The sequence below is a fragment of the Aythya ferina genome (genome assembly GCF_964211825.1).
Source record: "Aythya ferina genome assembly, chromosome: 5".
NCBI lineage: Eukaryota > Metazoa > Chordata > Aves > Anseriformes > Anatidae > Aythya > Aythya ferina.
In genome coordinates, this window is record NC_140301.1 from 39,576,296 (window position 1) to 39,594,823 (window position 18,528).

At 52.5% G+C, this 18,528-nt stretch overlaps 1 long non-coding RNA gene across 1 annotated transcript; it reads right to left on the reverse strand.

The window, feature by feature from the left end:
• Window positions 1-3,294: 3,294 nt before the first annotated feature.
• On the reverse strand, window positions 3,295-17,710 carry LOC311436966. The gene is made up of 2 exons (XR_014693186.1): window positions 17,457-17,710; window positions 3,295-15,327 (listed from the first exon to the last, which is right to left on the reverse strand). It is a non-coding gene; the product is annotated as an uncharacterized lncRNA (long non-coding RNA).
• Between the last annotated feature and the right edge of the window lie 818 nt (window positions 17,711-18,528).

Below are 18,528 nucleotides of genomic sequence, written 5' to 3' on the forward strand. Positions count from 1 at the left end.
GGGTGATGAGAAGCATACAGAGAATTATCCCAATGAAGGTGCATCCCAGGCTCCCCGAGTGGCTCTGCAGTCACATCTGGATTGGTTTCCATCCGACTATAAAACCGTCCCTGCATGGTTCCCAGGCACAAGCTGCTCCAAGCCTTCGGGGCCTCGGGCTTCTACCCCTTTGAAGTATTCCAGCAGTGCCCGCACAGATCACCTCGTGGCCACTTAGCCTCGTCGAGAAGCTCCTTTGAAGGGCCCTGCTCACACCCCATTTTAAAATCCGTGCTCTGCTGCGCTTCCTACAGCAGGAAACGCTGCATAACTTCTGGCAGCACCGAGAGCACCACTCTCCTTCGCGGAGGGAAGCGAGCTGCAGATTTCCCTTGCTGTACAGCAGGGCAGGTGGGTGTGCCGAGGGGACACGCAGACCCTAAATGACCGATGTACCCGGCACTGAAACACGTCCTGTGTCTGCAATTCCTTGGCTCACCCTGCCCTCCCCTATTTCTGTGCACAGCTGCTGGTCCCCATCAGTCACTCTGTTCCTGAGGCGCTGGTGCCCGATCCCGGGGACTGCTGATTTCCAACACACCAGCAGTTCCTTTTATAATTTCTACTGCCCGAGGGTGCCTCATCTGCACCCTGAACTGCACTATTACGGGGGTTGTGTTTTTTTCTTGTGGGTATAGGAATGATTTAGCATTCCTGCAGTGTCCTTACTTCCCTTAGCTGCTCTACTTTCCTCCCTGTTCCCAGACAGTCTGTCAGACCTCTCCCAGGCTTCTCACTTCCGACAGACTTACATAAGATCCTATATATTTTTATTTTTTTTTTCTGGGTCTTTATGCTTCACGGTCTCTCCATACCCACCAAACTCCCATCCTGCATCTTCCCTGCTGCAGTCTGTGCTCCCGCTGGCTGCTCTGGGCTCGGATGTTCGTTTTCTGAAGGATGTCTCTTTGCCTTGAATAACCTCTCCTGCCTCGCATCCTAGGCAGATGGGGGGTTCCTTGCCTTCCTCGGGAGATTGCTGTCTGCTGCAGTAGCGTTATTAATAAAAGGACCAATGGAAAACCTCTCCCGGGTATTTCCCCCAAACTCCTTCTTTGCACAAGGCCCTCTGTCCTCCTTCCCCACTGCATTCCTTCCCCATGCCTTCCTCACCCCGCTCCCCTGCACGCTTTGCCTTCTGGCTTTCCTGGCTTCCTCCGTCCCTCCCCCCCGAGCTCCCTCCTTCTCTCTCTGCCTCCCTTCTTCCCTCCCTTCCTTGGCTCGGGCTCGAGGTCCCTGCCCATAGCGACTGAGGGAAAAACAACAACACAACACTGGGGAGGCCGGGGCACGGGATTCCTTCCCAGAAAGCTCCGAAACCAGGGAAAAGAGGGAAAGCAAACAGTGAGACCGGGAAGAGGGCTGAAGGGTATTTGGAGGGGGAGGGATGAGCTGGTATCTCAGGGAAACGTGGTGGGGTCTGAGAAAAACACAACGCAGCGGGGGCAGCCCTGCTGTCTGGGCAGGGAGCGGTGTCGGGGAGCCCAGCTCCCGCAGAAAGAGCCCCAGCACACAGCTGGCCAAAGGACAGAGATAGATGGGGAGGGAAGGAAGGAAAAGCGGGGACCTGCTCTAGGCAGCGGAGGAGCCAATGCCCTGGGCCGCCAACAGAGGAGGTCTCTGCGGCAGCAGGAGGGCTGGTTTCCCCAGGAAAACCAGGTGGGGGATTTGCCGTGTGAAGGAAGCATTTGGAGGGTTAATACCCCACAGGAGGGCCCTGGGGAATCCACTGTAAATAGGTGTGGTTTGCGCTGCAGCTCCAAGAGGCATTTTCTCTCTGTACCAGTCTGGACAGGTGAGAAATCGGAAGAAGTTGGAGCCTGTGCTTCCCGCTAGCACAAAGCAGGGCTGTTAGCACAGGTCTCGCTGTTTGTTTGCACACTCGCAGCCCGGCTGCTTAACGCCCTGGCACCCGGTGCCAGGAACCTCTGGCAGTCAGCATGGTGGTCCCCCGGGTACAAGCACCTGCCTGTTAATGGAAAGCCACAGATTAATGGAGCAGCACAAGGAGCCTTAGTCAGCTGCCCGCTGCAGACAGGATAAATTCAGCGATAAGCAGAAGAGGCAGATGCAGCGCGCACAGGAAAGGCAGCCCGCTCCCTTCCCCTCCTGCCAGCCGTATCTCATGGACCTGCACACCCCGACACCCCCTTCCCAGCACTGCTCTCAGCCCTCCTTCCTCACTCCATCACTCACAGCCGCCCTCCCCAGGGCCCTGCCTTGCCCTCGCCAGGCCACATCTCCTCCCCAAACCACAGGACCTCTGTTCCTTTCCACAGGTCAGCCTCCTCGCTTGCCCTGGCTCTGCAGCTCGCCTGCTTCTAGGCAAGGATAACCAAGAAGCAAAGTTTTCAGTAGTCTCGGCTCAGTTTTCCATTTCTAATTCAGAACATTTGAACCTTGAGGGCAATTTCCTCATCTCCAAATGAATTTTAAACCTAAGTGGCCCCCAGAAAGGTAAGACTGGGAAAGATGTGAGATCACTGAACCCAGCCACAAGGTCTAACGCCATCACTTACTTAATCCTCGTCATAAACTAACCAGGCTCAGTCTTGAAACCAATTTGGGTTTTGCTCTCGCTGTTCCCACTAGAGAGCTTCTCAGGGATCGTACTGCTATGAAAGGAAGAAACATTCTGCTAATCTCCAGCCTAAATTTACTCATTCCCACTTGCTCTGGCAATGAAAGACAGCACCCGGGCAGCAAAGTGCTGGGTAGGACATAAGCCTCAGAGCAGAATTCAAACAAATCAGGCTGAATCACAAAGAGTAAAGGCAAAGAATGGAAACAGAACTGTTTGCAAAGCAATTAATCTCAGCCTTGGATGCATTCATTTCCCCAGCCATTTCAGATCCCCTGGGCTCCTCAGCCCTACAGAGTCCCCACAACTCTGCTTCCCCAAGTGCTTATTAGATCCATGACCCCACTGTGCTCCAGTACCAACACTTCTCCTGAAAACTGCTTCCAGGAAGACACATTTGCATGAAGGCATATCCCCCACCCGGCTCCCCGAGTCCTACCTCGCATAGCCAGCGCCAAACTGCAGCTGAGCTTCAGCCCAGGAGGGCTGCAGGTGAGGAAACGCAGTGTCTGCAGGGAGTACACGGGTACGTTGTCTGAAGTGCAACATATGAAATAACAAAATGAGCTTGCAGAGAGTTGAAAGCTGAAGAAGAGATACTACAAAGTCCTGAGAAACAGAAACTGCAGGTGCCAAACTTTCTTTCTGCGCTTCACTCATGGACACCACTGAAGTCAGCAAGAAAAGTTGTTTATTTTAGGGTTTTAATTGAGTTCCGCTTACAAGAAGCCAAAATGATGATGCTAGACCCAAAGGCATGTCACATCCCAGCAGAAGCACGGCTCCCCAGTTTACATTGGTAGCTATAGCTGGGCCACGGACACTTGTGCTGAATCACATATTCCTGTCATCCAACTGCAGACGAGGACAGTGGGAAATAAGACAGAGGAGATGGGGGAAACCATCTGCTCCTCCTGCGGGATTGCGCTGCAAATCTGTAGGCTCTGTTTGGGATAAAACAGCACTTATTTCCAAGGCAACAAATTGCAGTGTCATAAACAGCAGAGGTCCAGGAGATGCCTGCAGGTTGGGAGCTAAGAGAAGGAACATCGCTCACGGAGGCACAGGCGGAGAAAGCAAAGACGAGGCAGGCCCCTGTGCTGCTGAGCAGAGCACTCAGTTTGCCAGTGCCACCGTTCAAGACCTTTTCCCTGCTTCTCCCACTTACAAGGCATCTACAGGGACACAAAGCACATATTCTGTTGTGCCTGCACATGGTAAATGCTCAAAGCCAAGCAGAGGCCCACAGAGCTGGCCTTGAGAGCCTGACGTGAAGAAAACGGAGCTGGAAAGGTAAGACTAAGGCCCAGAGAGGCATGAGGTAAGTCAAATGTGTTGCGTTGTCATGACTCGCTGTAGGACTGCCCAGTGTGGCAAGTCCCAGACTGCCAGAGGACAAGAAGACAAAGTGCAGCTGGACCTTGAAGGTGGGTAACAGCTGGAGGCAAAAAACTGCAGCACAAAGGGAAGCCTTCGTTAGGGAAGGAATGAGGCTGAGCAGGAGGAACAGGAGTGCTAGGCATAAGTGACACTGATTTAGGTAACCCGCTGAGTGCTCCAGAGAGAATGAACGCCCTGCAGAGGAGCACAAACGATTCAGGAGAAAGAGATAAAGGGCTATTTGCTGGGGAGGGAGGATGTCTTCTCCTTGCGGAACTGGAGAAGCACACAAAATTCACTTCGTGGCACTAACGTGTGGGTACAATAAAGACAGGGGAAGTCAGCGGGTGAGGAGAGGGAAGCCAAAGCAGGAAGGGGAAGTAGGAGTGAGGCTCCAATAACAGACAGTAGAAGCTGTAATCACAGGAAACATGAGCTGCATGGATTTTGACAGCTTAGGTGTCTGTTTAAAACGTAGACTTGGTATCCAAAAAATTTAGTAAATTGGTCTCTGTACCTCCACCTGTAAAACAGGGACCCCCTAAATGCCAGGGGGCTTGAAGACCAGTGTGCATCTCTCATGCAGCACCAGTGCCACAGCTCCTGGGATGCTCACCCCATGCCTTGCAGCACTCCTGGGACTCTCAACACAGGCGTGCCCAGAGGGGCTGTGAGTTGTGCTCCTACAGGGCAGAGAGCAGACTGTCGGAATGGGCATGGGAGGAGTTCCCAGATGTGCCAGAGTGTGACGGAGAAAGGCAAGGGGCAAAGGCTCCAGAGCTGACCTGCCAAGACTGTAAAAACAAAGAATAAGCTGAAGAAATGGGAAAATGAGAGAGGAAAGTGCAGGGCTTGCTGCTGGCCATGGAGGAGGGAAGAGAGCTGGCCAGGGAGAAGGTGGAACTTTACTGCAGGCTTCTCTGAGAGAGGCACTGGTAGCAGAGTGAGAACAGCTAATGAGTTACAGGAGAGACCCTGAGGCAGAATTGGGATGGGGCGAACAAAAGATCCCACTGTATGAGCACTCATTGGGGCAACCTACAGCTCCCCGATGAGCCTGACAGTGGAACAAGGGGCAGAGAGAAGCGGAGTGGCATCACTCGAGACCCTTCAGTGATCCACATGCTCCGGAGCCAAGGGGCTGCCAGTAGGGCCTGCATGAGCCAGCGCTGCTGTACGAGCTGGACTGGATGTTCCAGGAACTGAAGGAAACCACAAAACGCCTTTGTGACATGGATGAAGCGTGCACGGAGCAGCCTAGTGCACACAAATGTCCCGGCTTGTTCCAGCCGACTGGCATCAACCAGTTCCCCCAAAGCCTGTGCCACGTAAAGCTGGGTTCTCCAGTGCCACAAATACACGAGGGATCACGAAGCCAGGCTGAGCCCATCATTTTTCAGCCCAAAGGATGAAGCAGCCCCTTGCAGGCTTGTCCCCTGGGAGACGTGGTACCTCCATTTTACAGTGGGACAGGTTTCTGCCCTTCTTCTCACTGCTCAGCTCTGCGCAAGCACCTTCCTCCTCCATGAACTCCGTGACTCCATCGGGGCTTCCTAGTACCAGGCACTGTAAAAAAGGAAGTCTTCCTTTTGTGCACAGTCAGCCTCATGTCACTGCTGCTTGGATTTGTATTCCAGCAGCCCTGAGGAAATCCAGCCCGGGATGGGGCTGGCTGCTGTACAGCGGGGTAACACAGCCCCGAGAGCACAAAGCTTGCCCTCAGGTGTGTGAGGGGTTAAGTCCACCAAGAAAACGCTTCTGCTGCTTAAGCCAAAATGACTCTTTTTCTTCTCTCTTTTTTTTCTATATATATATATTTTTTTTTGTCGAGGAGTTCATGAAAAGGGAAAAAAAAAAAAAAAAAAGCTATTTGTTTTGCCCCTGCTGGAGCCATGAAGGGAGCTCTGCAGCGCGGACAGTGCAGGCACTGTGGCATCGCAGCAGTGAGGGAGCTGAACCGGGAGCTGCGAGGTGAAGGTCCCTGTTTAACAGCTTTCCGTTTGTTTACCGAAAAAATATTGTTCCATCATAAAAATTCCCAAAATAGTTCGCGTCTTGACAGACTGACTGGCAGCTGCCCAGCTCTGCAGGATCCTGCTAAATGAAAGGAAATAAAAAAGGAGCTAATCTGGTACCCATGGCCCAGTGCTTGCAGCTCGGGAACCTGCAGGGAGTCGGGGCTCAGCTGCCCCAAGAGGTGCAGGGTAGGGAGGAGAGCCCCGAGGCCGAGGGGCCAGCTCTATGGATGGCAAAAGCTTTTCCGTGGGTGCTGCGCAGGCTGATGAGGAAGCCAGTGCTTGCCTTGCCATAAATGGCCAGCTTCTGCTTTATTTTTAAACCAGATTTTTTTTTTTCCCCTCCACCCAGCTCTGTAAGGCTTTACCTTGACAAGGCAGGCTGCCCCACGCTGGTGGCTCCTTGGTCTGTAATTCCTGAGAGCTGTCAATGGCTCCTTTGGGAGAGCTGTGCATACAGGCCTCATCCTGGACCACTGCGAGCCCTGCCTGGCTAATAATGTATGGCTTGTTGCTCAGAAGGTCTTAGGATGACAATCTATGGGTGCTGTGGATTGTGGTGATCTTACCAGGCAGAACTGGGAAAGTGTCAAAGAGTTCATGGCACCCAACTCAAGGAGAGCTGTCCCCTAGGAAGAGCAAAAAGCCACCTCGAAGCCCTGCGGCCCACCGCAGCAACCCAAGGACCGTGCACGCCGTGAGTCACCGCGCAGAGGCTCGGCGAGCCCAGATGAGGTCATGCAGAAACAGCAGCCTCTGTGGAAAGAACCTCTCCCCGCCAGATCACAGATGTCTCCCCAGCTGCAGGGCTAACTTCTCCACGGCCCTCGTGGTGCTCAGGGCAGGTCTGCATTAGGGAGGGGCGAGGGGAAGCTTGCACTCTGGATCGATCCCAGCCTCAGCCCCATGGGACTCTCCCTTCATCCTTTGGATGTTTTGGGACTGGGTCCCCAAAGCAGGGGGATGCTGGAGGGACGCCCCTTCCCCTGTGCCTGCCCCGGGCAGAGAACCACACAGCCAGGCTGGTTGGTGCTGTAGGATCAGGGTGGACGTGTGGGGATGTGGTGGTTCCTCTTCTGGAGGCGAGGTCGGTTTGGTGTCCCATTAAGGGACATTCCTGAGCAGTGTCACACCAGCTCAGCAGCTGGCTGTGGGAGATGTCTCGGTGTGGGTGCACCCAGGACTACCCACACTTGCTTATTTTAGGGGCTCTATCACAAAAGGGAGGTGTGCTGCAGCACTGCTGGGGCTCGCTGGGTTGGGACAGCTGCTCAGCTCTCAGCCAGCTCATCCACAAGCAACAAGCAAAGAAGTGACAGGGGACACTGCCAATGGTTTTCAGCTGGCTGTGGCTCCTTTCACAGTGTATCTGGAGTGAGTGCTGCTGGCTGGGGCTCTTCCACCCATCTGTAGCACCTGGGAGGAAGGCTGACTGCTAATTTTCCAGTGGATGTACACTGCCACTGCAGGCTGGCCCTGTCCCATGTCAGCTCACCCTTCTTTGCACTTGTTACTGTGGTCTGTGACCCATTTCCACATACTGAGCTGTCTAACGGAGCCATGTGGGTCCCTCACCCAAAGAAAACCAACCCAAGGGCACTTGGTACTACTTCTGTCTTTCCAGCTTTAAAGGACACGGGGAGCTGAACCCTCCTGGCCTCCCCATCCAGCCCAGCACCAACTCTTCATGCTTTCTCCCCCGTGCTCAGCTCCCCCGGGATGTGCACAGCAGTTTAACCAGTGCACGCCAGGAGCATGCTGGGGGTCTGGTTGCTGTGGGAGGGCAGGGTGACCAGGGGAAAAAAAATCCCTTATTCGGGATCCCTGTAGACGATGATCTTCCTCATCTGGCTGTTGAAGTGTGTACTCAGACAAACCTGCCCCAGGACAAACAGTGACTTCAGCCACCAGCCCCTTTCCTTGCCTGCCTTCCTCATACCTCACTTCTACGTGGTCAAGTGCCCTTTGGTTTGACATTTCCACGAGGTGGGTTCCTGTAGGGCAGGGCTGGGAACTCCTCTCCCCCAGCCCTCCCGGAGCTGGCTGGGGGCAGAGGCTGACCCCTGTGGGCAGCATTTCAGCCCTCCCAGCGGGAGCCTGTAGGGCAGCTGCCCCTCCGTCCTGCCCTGCTGCCCTCCCAGGCCCTGACTCACCCGTTTCCTCTAACACTGGCGGGGCAGGTGATGTGCAGGGCTGCCTCAGCTCTCCCAGCACCCTCACTGTCACATTTTCCCCCTTATCTTATGACTACCAGTTCGGAGATAATCATCAACAGACCAAGTGGTCAAGGGCACAAGCGGAGGGTGTTCCCCTTTCACATTTTAACCCTCCAGGACTGGCACTGCAGCCCACGCTAAACGAAACCAAGGTTTCAGGTTTGCAAAGAAGACAAAATGCTGCCACCTTGCTCCAGCGTTACCAAATTAAACCAAGGCTCCATCACTGACCAAGCCAAAGCCCCGAAATACTGAAGAGCCCTGGCCTTAACCCCATCTTTCTGAATGGTGTATAAATAGGACGTTGTTACTAGTCTCTTTCCAAGAAGCTAGCCACAGGGGAGCCCTCATTCTTGGCCCTGTAATTTGGTGTCTGGGGATCACTTGGGCGCACAGATCCAGCTGCTCATCTCACCGACAGCTCTGCCTGCTTTGCAATCAGGGCTCCCTTTGGCCAGGGCATTTAGGGTCTTGGCCACACCTCAGAGGAAGCACTTCTCACATACTCCTGGATCTGACTGTCCACTCAAGGCCCTACTCCAGCCCCTGGCTCATATCACAGAGCAACTCCTCCAAAACATAAATTTGCTTTTCTGCTTTCTCTGCTGGGAAATCTTTTCCCTCCAAACAGCATGAGAGTGGCATAAAGCTGTGCAGGGGTCCCTGGGATCTCACTGCCAGCAAATAAAGCACAAACTGATTGTTGCTGTACCACACTCCTCCTCCTTTTAATTAATTAATTAATTTAATTTAAAAAAAAAAAAATTCAGAGAAGGGGCCTGGGAATTGCATTTACCCCTGATCCAAAGTATTGAGTGAAGAAAAGCCTAAATACAAGCTTTATGGCTCAAGGCAGTCATCAGAACTGCCAGGCACACACTGCCAGCATCAGACCCTGCATTTGGTTATTACCAGGTTGAATCCAGCTCTTTATCAAGACTCATTCTGCATTATTTGTTATCATTACATGGCAAGGAATTAGATTTGTCATTACTTATGGCCGTTCCCATCCTGCCAGCTATGGGACCCCCACCCCCTCCCTGGGGAGACGCAGCTCGCTTCTAGGAAGCACTTTCCTGTCTAAATTTTCTCCTTTGTTAATGCAATCTCCATCTCCTCACAGATGTTTGGAGTCAACAATCCTTCCCCCACCTTAGTCATCTTTTGGCTAAACTGGCTAGCATTATGCTCCATCTATCTTCCCAGTCTGTCAACAGCTCCAACTACCTCAAATTCAGCTTACAATGTTTGGGGAGCTGTTTGGAGGAAGGCTCTCGCTCTCCTCCTCAGAGAGGAAAATTGCACAGGTCTATCCTGCAGCCATCTCGCGACAAAGACTCCCTCCGTAGCTTGCTCCCCACTGCCGTCCTCTGGGCTGCACTCCAGAAAGCAGCAGAAGGTGCAGGGAAATCAGTTCTACCTCTTAGCTTTCTGGTTCCTTAGGAGCAGCACTTTGCTTGCTACCAAAGCAAGCTTAAACGAGTCATCACAGCCCTGTTCAGCCAGTCTGCCAACAAGTGTCCCTGCTGGAGTAGGTGAGTCCGGGACACTAGGTTTTATGAAAGCCTCAGGGAAGGGTTGTTATCTGCCTTACCCTTTGCTTAAATTGCACGTGAAGCAGGCTCTTCATGAGCAGGACGGCAGGAGCCCCACACTGATCCCATCCACCACAGGTGGAAGGGGAAGAGCAGCCCATGCTACTGAGAAGCCCACGTTACCATGCTGGAGAGGAGGGAAAGCAAGAAGAATGTGCACTGGCCATGGGCAAGTGGCTAAAAGAGAAAGCTCTGCCTGCCAAAGCAGCTTACCAGGCCCTGCTTTCACTTCTCTCAGCGTGACACAACAGCCCCGTTAGCCTGCAGGTCTTGCTACACGAAACGATAGAGGGAAATATCTCACAGACGTTCTCCTCATTTTGGTTTGAGAGCAGCCACAGAGATAATTGCTCGTTGAGGCAGTCTCTGCTTGACATCATTCTTCATGCTCCTTGGGCTATGCAGGACATCGCTCGCTTGATTCACATGAACTGGCTCCAGCCGCAAGCTCCTCCTTCCCACCCTCCCAGTGATCCTGTGAGCGGGTGGGTCACGCTGAAAAAGCAGATTTGAGAGCAGCAAAGCATTCCCTGCGTGGTTTCACTCCCCACCTCCAGAAAGAGAGGCTTTCTGAAGCGGGAGGGCTGTGCTGTGCAGACAAAACGTTCAGAGGAAGCCTCGCAGCCAAGCAGGGCTTGGTGCAGGACTTGTACCTGGCTCAGACAGCGGCCAGGGGCTATGCAGGACCACAGGGGACATGGCGAGCTGCAGAGAGGTAGCACGGGAGGGCTCCTGCTGAATTCACCTCTTGGTGATGTTCCTGCAGAACTTCACCTCTGTGGCAGCGAGGAAAGCTCCACTGCTTATTTACCTCTTCTGGGAGTAGGTTAAGCAGAACTGCAGGACACTATGCAGAGTTCAGCATGCAGGGAGACAGTACAGAAGAGGCGTTGCTCTCACACCCTCCGTCCTCAGCACTCCCTGCCACATGTGGCAGAGAGATGGCAGCAGCAAGGAGAAAAGAGAAAGAGCCGTGTCTCTTTTGATGCCTGGTCATGAATGAAGGCCATTTCCAAGCAGTGTGGTATGTATGGGAAGAAGGAGCGTTAATTCCTCTCCTTACAGATTTGGAAAGGACTTGTGAATGTTTCCTTTCCTGCACTCTGCTGCTAACAGTTCTGCAGGGTGATATCATCGGGGCCTTTTCCAAACTCAGACCGTCTCAGACATTACAACACCAGGTTTTGGCTGCCTGTGCATATCACCAGCTACACCCACTCCAGCCCCCTCCCTGCAACACCCCCGAGGGACCAGCGAACCTCCCCCTGCCAGACTCCGAGCTCTGCTCAGCATCTCGGCAGCCACGGGCTGCTCAGACACCATCCCCACACACTATACCTACACCTCCTCAACTGCTCGGCTAAAAAATAGGCCCTGGCTCCTCCAAAGAGCCTAACGCTCTGAGCACCATTGTTTTTAAGGCTGAAAGAGCACGTGGCTCATGGTGCTAGGTACTGGGATGCCAACAAGAGGATCTGGAATAGAAGAGAGGAAAAAAAAAAGAAGAGTGGTGCCTCTGAAGAGCTTCTCCAAGCAAAGGTGTATTTCCATGGTGCTATAGATGATGCACTGGGGAAATCAGCAGCACCAAGATGAGAACTTGCTCTTGAAGAAGCCACTCTCATGCCAGAGGAAGGCCAGCTGCTCTCCAGTCCCCAGAAGTCTTGCGCTCGTGTTCTGCATTCCTGCAAGTTCACCTCTGCTGCGAGCTGCAGCGGGGGAGAGGTGAAGCTCTGCTCTCTGTATGGTGGGGCTCACGTCCAAACCAGCTCCGTGCCAGTGGACAGAGGAAGTATCTCTGCTGATGGTAATGAAATTACTCCGGAGTGTCACGTTAGGCCGAGTGAGAGCAGAAGCAGCGTACTTCAATACGTTGGAGATTTGCAGCTACAGGATGGCCTATCAGCAAAACAGACAAAAAACAGTGCTGCGGGGAAGAAATTTTCATTTCAATTTGTCCAAGAATCACAATGAAGCAGTTGTTTAAGAAATGCCTGAGCTCGGTTCCTGCAAACAGTGGGAGTTTCGTTTAGTGCTTACCCCGAGCGGTGTGTTAGCAACGCACTCGGGCCTTCTTCTGCAAAGAGCAAAAGCGCCAAAGGCCTAAGGAAAATAAACAAACCAAATGCCTGGGCTGCTCCACTGGCCAGCCCAGATGTCAGATTCGCTGTTAATGCCGCCGATGGTTTGAGCTGCCTCCCCGCCTGCGGTCCTGTCCAGGAAGGTGTGAGGAGCCCCCGGAGAGGCAGACGGCATGTGCTCCGAGCGGAGATGTCCCCCCATGGCTTCTCGCAGCAGGCTGGCAGCTCTCCGCCACAGATGTGCTCTGTCAGGATAAAACCTCCCAGGGCTCTCAGCCTGCTCCCATCAGCCTCATCCACTCCCCCTTGTGCTTAAAGATCACGGAGCTGCAAGGCTTTCTGCTGTTTACTGTAAGGAGATGTTGCCTGGATCCTTTTTGGATGGAAACTCTCAGCGACTTTGCTCTCTAGCAACCTTGGTCGAGGTTCCCCAGAGCTTTTTCCAGCCCACCGGACGGTTTAGTTGCTCCAAAACAGAACGGGCTTGGTTTAAATCCAGCATTTGATCCAACTACATTCCTTTTAGGCTGCTGCCCTCAGTGTTGCCACTTGGCCTGTGTAGCGAGCAGCCCACTGGTGAGAAGGACGAGCACATACCGGTGGTTACTGGGCTCACCAAAGCAAACTAACCACCAAGGTCCAGAGCTGGCAGCCTTTGTTCATGAAGAGATCTGCTCCTCTGCTGTGTCTTCGTGCTAGTAGCTCTCCGCTGCTGTTGTTTCCCCTCTGAGATTTATTTTGGTACTGGCAGGGCCACAGCAATGGCCCCTCTTCCCTTTCTCCCCACTAGAGAGTTTTTTCTTTCTGTCCCACTCTGTGTAGATGACAGAGCCCATTTCCCTGTAGTGATTAACCCCTTTTGGCCCTCAACGTGCACCTTGCATCATATAGAGTGGCTCCGAGCACTTCCCTTCAGGAACGTGGGTTAAAATCCAGCCTTACAGCGGGCACTCAGAGGAGGACATGGTGGGTAGGGGCAATGGCAGATACTTGTTGCTGACATACAGCTATGGTAAAAGTGTTACTTCCCTGCTCTAAAAGGGTTGCTGAGCACTGGGGAAAGGAGTGGGGAGAGAGACCCCAGAGGCTGCCAGCTGCTGCATCTGCCCCGTAGGAAGTTCAACCTGCTTGGCCTCTCAGGCAGAAGAAAGTGCCTTTATGCCCCTGCAGTCCCACGGAGCAAACACGAGGCACTCAGAAAGCCTTTCATCTCCTGAAGAAAGGAAGAATGGTGACCACAGCCGGATGCCATAACCGGGCAATTCCTGATTAGAAATAAAATGCTGTTTTGTGGAGCGTGGCTGCGCAGCCGGTGGAAGTGGTAGATTCCCTGTCGCCAGTCAGTTCTGCACCAGGGCTGTTTGACTTCCCAAAAGCACCGCTGGCAAGCACATCTTATTGGGTGTGGGACAGGGGTAACTACACGAAATGAAGGGGCCAGTCTTATGCAAGAGGTGAGGCTGGATGGTTGCCTGTCAGACCCAGGGAGCCTGTGAATTACCAGAGCTCTCGTTTCGCCTGTGGCATTTCTGTAAACCTGCCGCAGTTTCTTGGTGCTGGTTCAGCGCTGGCACGTGGCCTGGAAGCACACCTTCTCCAAGCTGCTCCTTGTTCCAGGTTTGCTGGAGACTGCATTCGCTCCCCTGCCTCTGGCAAGAAAGTTTCATCTTTCCTCGCATAACCTCGCAGGAGCAGGGGGCACAGCAACCGGGAGGGAGCTGGTCACACACACCAGGCCGTGCACTCCCGATTCAGGAAAAAAGCACGGCATTTCTGCTCAAGGTGACCCCAGAGTCACGGGACACAGGCAACCCATCAGATCAACCCAGGTGGGAAGCACTGCAGAGAGGCTGGGATGAAGGAGGATGCCCCAGGGTGTGCAGTTAATCATGAGCATCTCCTGGCAGCGGCTGTGCTGCGGGAGATCACCTTGCAAAACAGAGCTGCAACCCTTCCAAAGCAATGTGGTAAGATGTACCATAAGGCAAAAAACATGGCTCCTGCTTGGGTCCGAGGCCATTTGTGCCAAGAAATTATACTGTGGTGCTGTGAACTTTCTGCATAGGCAGAACCCAGGGAAAATTTCACTGCAGCTTCACTTGCCATGGAGCATCCCCCCAGCCATTGTTATCCCATATACGTGAGGGGTGACAGCATATTTAGGCCAGGCACTGAGAAGTTTCCAAGCAAAGAAGCGATGCCACCCTGAAAACCTGCCAGGAGCTGCTGGGCTGTGCCTAAATCCCCCAAAGCTCCTCAGGATGGAGGCACTGTTTTCAAGCTTCCAGCCCTTTAACAAAGTTGCTCAGGATGCAGCCAGCCACGTGAGTCTCACACCTCGAACAGGGAGCTACTGAGGTGTTTCTAAGCCTCTGCTGGTGAGCACGGACCATACAGATTTCTTTACAGAATTTAGCAACCTGGCATGGCTAAGGATCCTGGAACAGATAAAAATAGCCAGTGAGCCTGTTCTGCATTTGTCTGCTGTGCCCCTGTATGCCTCTCCTGCACCGCATTAATCCCAGTTTTCCCTTCCCCAGTTTTCCTTTCCCTCCCTGCTCTGGCCAGTCCTGGTGTATGTGTGTGCTGGCTGTCGCACCAACACGTGCACCCTGCACACACAGGGCACAGCCACCAGATGAGCTCTGTATCGGCTGCAGCCTCCCTGCCTCTGCCGTGGCGAGGCACTGACCTGGGCCCCATTCTCCTTCCATCCGCAGAGCATCACAAAATTGATAGATCCGTAACAATCTTGGAAATTCCTAATCTTTTCTCCAATCTGCTTGAAGCTGTCCTATACGCTCAGAAGTTGCCAGGAGGGCCCCAAGGTAAACAGCACAACTACGTAGGCTCTGTCACCTTAGGAAACCAGCCAGGAGCAGCCAAGGGGCCCGTAAACTCCATCCCCAGCCCTACTGGTATCTGGCTGCCGAAGACCATGGTGAGGAGGCACCCCACGTGCACAGAGCAAAGGCAGCAGCTCGCCAGCAGCACTTTGCTGCCTCTCCGGCTCGCCTGCACCTTGTCACTTTGATGAGAAATAAAACGCTTAATTAAGCAGCCAGCCCCGAGTTCGCCTGGTTTTGTTGACGGTGGCTGTCGGTCCTCGCTGCGGTGATTCATGACTTGACACTCCTCTCTGCACTCCCCTCCTGTCTCCAGCTGGAGCGCCTGATGCCCTTGGCTCTCGGCCAGGGTGCAGGGCGAGCGTCTCTCGCTTGTTTATAGCAGGGCTGGGGGATGTTTAAACGAGGCTGCTGATGGGAATCTTGGGAATTTCGCAGCCGACGTAACTGCAGCTACAGTCATCCTCGCAGCAAACGAGCTGCTCACAGGGCAGGGTATGAAAAATTCTTTATCTAAGGAGAAAGCCAATGACCGGCTGCTTCTGGAAATGAAGGTGCTCGAGGATCACACTAGCTGCAAAGCAAAGTTAAAAAAAAATACATAATTGTTTATGGGCTGATCTCTAAAAGGCAGGAGTCCAAAGCAACAGGAAAAGCCGTGCATGCAGCTGCACGCTTCGTTGACACAGAGCTGCCGCGACTGCCTGCATGAAGAAACACTTTGATAGAAGTGAGAGAGCCTGGCCCAGCCGCCGTGGCAAAAGCCCTTCGAAGAGCAGGTCCGTGCCATAGCTGTGCAGCTTCGGCGCTGCTGGTGTCAGAGTACAGTCACAGCTCAAACAAAAAATTCCCCAGTCATTCATTTACTAAGGAAGCACTACAGATTATTACTAAAGCTGAAAGAATTTGTTTAGATCCATGCTGGGTTTCATTGCGAATGTTTATTTTCTTTCAGCACTTCATTCAGCTTGGACAATGACACCAGGCTGATTAGTTTCACATTTGCCCATGCTTTTAAGCCCATCTCCTCTGCCACATTCCGTGGCTGTAATACCAAGGCTGTAAGCACAATGGGCAAAGGCACATTTGCTTTTTTTCCTCGAGAAAGTCTTCACCTGATCTTTATTTTTGATCATCGAGTGATTCCAATAGGTTTGCTATTACGTAAAGCCTAAACTGGAGGGATAATGCTGACCTGATCATGTTTCCTTTCAAAAAAATAGAATTATTACAACTGACACCTAGCTTAGGAGACTGAAAAGTTTGCAAGCAAAGCAGCCCTTTTTTTTTCCACGACGAATCAACTCTGATCTGTTAAAGAGCTATTTATTTAATGCTCACTCCTCGAAGGACAACGATGTACTTGATTGGAGGAGCACCAAATGCCAGGACCCAGCAACTCCATTCCTATCTACAGCTCCAGCTCAAGATAACAAACACTTTCAGGATCTGTGACGGACTGGCTGTTAACAATCCTTTTCTAGTAAAAGTGTTTGGACTCCTTATGGGACATTCTCAAACACAGGAGTTTGGAGAAAGTCTGCACAAACAATTTCCATGTGTGCTGCAGTGCCTGAAGCTCCTTTTCGCATGGGCAGCTTTGCCTGAAAGTGCAGCTTAGCACTGGCTTTATGGAGCATACAAAATTTGGCCCTGACGAGAAGGGGGTGAGTAGCACCAGCTCAAAGCAGACAGATGTCCCACATAATTACACCTGAGCACCATTCCAGGGGGCAAGGGTGGCCAACGTTTCCACATCAAAGGGAACACGGATAATAAAAGGGACAGTAACAACCAGCATAGCACCGAGTTGGATTTCTGCTTTCACCCCCACTTACCCTCCAGCCAAAATAGCCACGGCCCTCTAAAACATTTTCCAACTGTCTGCTAATTGTCAGGATTCGTAGCTAACACCTCTCTGAAAGCTGGGGCCAACCAGGAAGCAAAAAATAAATAAAATAAAATTAGCTTTTCCTGCTCTTAAACCTCTCACGTGTTTGTCCACACGCAAACATTTGGAGGAGGCTGGGCTGCATATGTTCTGGAGATGCAGCACCAGTTACAGCAGGCCTAAAGCCAGGTGCCTTGCACAGTACCAGTTAAAAATCTGAAAGCCAGGAGGGGCCAGGTGGCAGCTTGTGCCTCTGCTGTGTGTGCTCCTGCACCAGCATCACCACTGTAGTCCCAAAGCTGGGAAAAAAAACAAGTAACAAGTAAAAAACAAGTGCTGAGCCTTGGGTCACTTTCCTGGGGCCAGGGTTCCCCTTGCCACGGACCTACCTCTGCTGGGGAGCCCCTGGGGCAGAGCTGCCACACAACACCGCAGTGCCAGAGTGGGTCAGGCTTTGCCCACGTAATTCCACCGAACAGCAGTGTTCCCAGTGACCTGCCCTTCACCAGACCCACAAAGCGAGCGTACTGCCCATAAAAGCCAAGGTCACACCTCCCCTGCTCCCCTACGATTACAAGATTTCATTTTCTCTTCTCTCTGCTTCCTTCCCACGTTCTGCCCCAGCTTCCTTGTCTAGTTTTCATTAATTTCTATTGATGGACAGACCAAGCTTTTGACGAATAAAAGCCAAAGGCAGCTGTATCACAAGCAAGGAGAGCACCTACACTGCACACACGCAAACCCCAGGGACCCAACAATTGCTGCTCTCATTGCACACACCACAAGAGCCACTCCATGCTCTACCAACGCACCTGCCTGCACGTCCCACACATCATCAGCCTGGGGGCTGCTGCTGCTGCTTCACCACACTGCCTGGTGCCCCAGCTCCAAGTCCCTCAGCTACAGGGGACTCACAACAGTGGTAAGGGTGGTGGGCTGCATGGGGAGACCACTCTGGGTAAATTTGTAACAGCTGAGACTGGGGGAATTTGGAAACACAGCCTAACCTGAGTGCCACTGTGGTGAGAATCTGCTGAAGCTCTAGAAAAAACTCCTGCTGACTGGCCTGAAAACCCCTTTCCTCCTCTTCCTCCTCTGCTGAAGGCTAAAATAAAGAACAAGAAAGTGGGTTCCCTATAACAGGCAGCGAGAGACAAAAATCCCCCCAGAAAAAGAGCAGCATTTTCCACACTGGTGGCTGCCTCATCATGGAAAGACATCTGAGCCACTTCATTAGTCACTGCTTTAGCTTGCCTCTTCAATCATGTCCCCAGAAGTGGTAGAGACCAAAAATACAATGAGAAAAGAGGAATCTCTGCATCTCCTTGCAAATGTGGAAATAACTGAAGTGGAAGTTTAGATGCCAGGCAAAGAAATTCCTTGGCATATTTTACGGGCCAAACTCTGGCCTCTTCTCCAGTGTTACTTTCACCTGTAGGTAACTCCTCCAGGACAGGGGCCAGGTCCAGAACTGTGCTACTAAAAAAAAAAAAAGCCCAGGAGTCAATTTGTCAAACACGTATATTTGCAAGCAAATCAAAATCCTGCAAATCACTTAAGGCTGCCAGCGCCCACCAGAGCTTCTCTCCCAAGTCTGGAGATGCCCTGGTAAAGGAGCTCACGTGCTAAAAGCTGGGCTGGATGTGAACAAGGGCTCCCGACTGTCCCTCTGGAAGGGGTGGAAAGCCTTCACTAGCAGGGTCAGCAGAGACCACTGGGAGGAGCCAGAAGAATGGAGAAAGCAGAAGGGATGGAGGAAGGTACTGCAGCGCCTGAAACGTGTCTTTGCAGCTCTAAAATGTTAAGAACCAGCAAGGCACGGCACAGATCTCCCTTTCAGATCTGCCCCGAGCCTGCACGCAGAGCACCAATCTGTACAGGAGT